The 2,739-nt window shown below is 48.7% G+C and overlaps 1 pseudogene; it reads left to right on the forward strand.

Moving 5' to 3' along the window:
- The first annotated feature begins 1,201 nt into the window (after positions 1–1,201).
- On the forward strand, positions 1,202–2,510 carry LOC104868517 (annotated as a pseudogene).
- The last annotated feature ends 229 nt before the right edge of the window (positions 2,511–2,739 follow it).

Here is a 2,739-nt window from a genome sequence, read left to right on the forward strand (position 1 = left end):
GTAAACTCAAGGTCCTGAATTCGATCTTCAGTACAAAAAAAAAAAATTATCTATTTAACAAAATAGTATCATTTTAAAATTTTTTAAATAATCTTAATATAGTAAAGAAAAATTCTTAATATACTAAAGGAAAATTCCTGGAATTGGATGATGTTTATTTTCGTCATAACCCTTTTGAATTCTCTGGTCTATATTGCAATGAGCTGAAAGCCACAAATGAATAGTCTCACACGGTCTGCATCATTTTCCCATCATCTCCATCCCAGATATGTGCACTCTGGGCTTCATGCTTTCTGGTCCAGAAGTGCAGCCCTGCGTATACTTGTTTCAAGACACAGTCGCATTTAACTCCACTCCACATTTCAAAATACTTCAGCCCACATTTACCTGAACACACACTACACAAGCACTTCTGTCTTCCCTTCTCACTAGGCCATCAGTAGAAGCTGCTGAACTACTCCTAAGCAGCCAACAGTGCGTGGCAGGTCATGTTGGAGCTTGTGGCAAAAGGGAAAACCAACAATGTTACGGATACTGTCCTTACTTAAAACATCGATAATCTTCCCATCATGAATTTTTCCATTGATCGTGATTTTTCAAATATTGCATTTCTATCTTAATGAGTTTTTGATGTTTCCTTAAATTTTACACCCAAGGCAAAGGCCTCACCTTATTCAAGGCCAGTCCTGCTTAGGACAAGATGAAATGAAAAGGGACGCTGAAATGGCCTTACCCCAGGAATCCAGAAATCATTCCAGGGTTTTACACACTGCAAAGGTTCACTGGGTGACTTTAAACACTCCCATCTAGCCAACTACAGCATGAGCTCTACTTGGTTCCTCCTCTTATGCTAGAAGAACAAAACGAAACAAAAAAAATCCTGCTCTGCTCCGCGTTCACGAGGATCCCGGCTGTGACTCTCTGGGTCTGGAACTCTCTGCACCTCAGCTTGGTACCAGGAGCGCTGGGCCTCCAGTGGACACCGACACCCGAGGGCTACGCCTGAACATAGCCACCGTTCAGAGGACCCCAGAGCCAGTCTCTTGCTGTGAAGCGCAGGGGAAGAAGGTTGTGAGGCCTCAGCCCCACCAGCACGGGGTCGGGGGCTCTGAGGCCCTGTGGATAGGATGAAGATCAAACGCCAGCTGTCAATCACAACCCAAGACCGCCAAGGCAAAGACTATGCCCAGGGGTGGCAGCAATGACCCCCATATGCACAGTTCCTGAAGAACCTCACTCTGGGCTGGGCCCACTCAGCTCTGAGCCAGATCTTGGGCACGAGGATTTGGAGGACTTGAAGATGGGGGTCTGATAGGAAAAGTGTGCGCAGACGCCACCCTGCCCCCTCTGCCCATTCTCCACTGGCAGAAGCACCTGCCCCTTCAGGCCCATGTCCAGCTGCCCGAGGGCTACTTTGAGCTCAAACCTCCATAGCACCATCTTTGCCCAGCCCCTCAGCCTCAGTGTCCACTGAGTCAGCTTCTCCAAGATTGGCATTGGGAAACTGGAGACCTGCACCATGATGGATAAGCTGGTGATGGTTCGTATGCCATCGCCTACAAAGGCAAAAGCAAGCTTACAGACAACCTTATAGCATTCAAGAAAATCAGACTGCAACATGAAGGGGTACCCCGCACCAACATCCCTGAAGTTTCCGCTGAAGGACCTCAAATATGGCGACATAATCATGCTACATGATATCATCCACACAGAGAAGTCCTTCACCCTTATCTCTGAATACCTGGACAAGGACCTGAAGCAGTACCTAGATGCCTGTGGGAATATAATCAACATGATAACTGTGTGAAACAGCTCCTGTTCCACTGCTCCAGTTACCTGGCCTACTGCCACCTGCAGAAGGTGCTATATCAAGGCCTTGAGCTCTAGAACCTGCTTATCAATGAGAGCAGAGAACTCAGCTGGCTGGTTTGGTGTGGCCTGAGCCAAGTTAATGCCAATGAAGATGTACTCTAACAAGATGGTGACATGGTGGTACCAGCCCCCGGCATCCTACTCTGGCCCTTGGACTGCTCCACTCAGATTGACACATGGGCTGTGGGCTGCATCCTTGTGTCTATACAAAATAGACACAAGCTGACCTGTCTTCTCAGGTTCCATGATGGGCACAAGCTGTGCATCATCTTCTGCGTCTTGGGAACTCCAACTGAAGAGACATTCCAGGCATCCTGCCTAACCAGGACTTTGAGACACACAGCTGCCCCAAGTACCATGTAATAGTCCCTCTGGGTCATGCACCTGGACTTGATAGTGACAGGGCTGACCTCTTCTCCAAGCTGCTTCAGTTTGAAGGCTGAAATCAAATCTCCACAAAGGATGCCATAAAACACCCATTATTCCTCAGCTTGGGAAGGTGGAGCCACAAGCTTCCTGACACTGCATCCATAGTAGTACTAGAAGAGATCTGGTTGCCAAAAGAGGCCAGCCTTTGGTCCTCCTCAGTGCCTGACTCAGGCAGGCCTGTTTTTCTTGTGGTGGACACTGAGTTCTAAGCCGAGTAAGTCCTAAACCACCAGACAAAGGCCCCAGCAGGCAGCAGCTAAGCTAAAGGGATGCCACATCCCTCACAGGGTAGCCCCCAATTACATCCTGCGTGCTGCCTGCTTACCTGCCTGAGCCACAATCTCACGTGCCTCATTGTCCCCACCACCCAGCTGGTCACCTGACCATTGGCCCCTCAACCCACACATTGGCCTGCCTACTGGGTCCTAACAAAGCTCT

This window comes from Fukomys damarensis, unplaced genomic scaffold (genome assembly GCF_012274545.1).
Source record: "Fukomys damarensis isolate Sample0158 unplaced genomic scaffold, DMR_v1.0_HiC HiC_scaffold_14, whole genome shotgun sequence".
Classification (NCBI taxonomy): domain Eukaryota; kingdom Metazoa; phylum Chordata; class Mammalia; order Rodentia; family Bathyergidae; genus Fukomys; species Fukomys damarensis.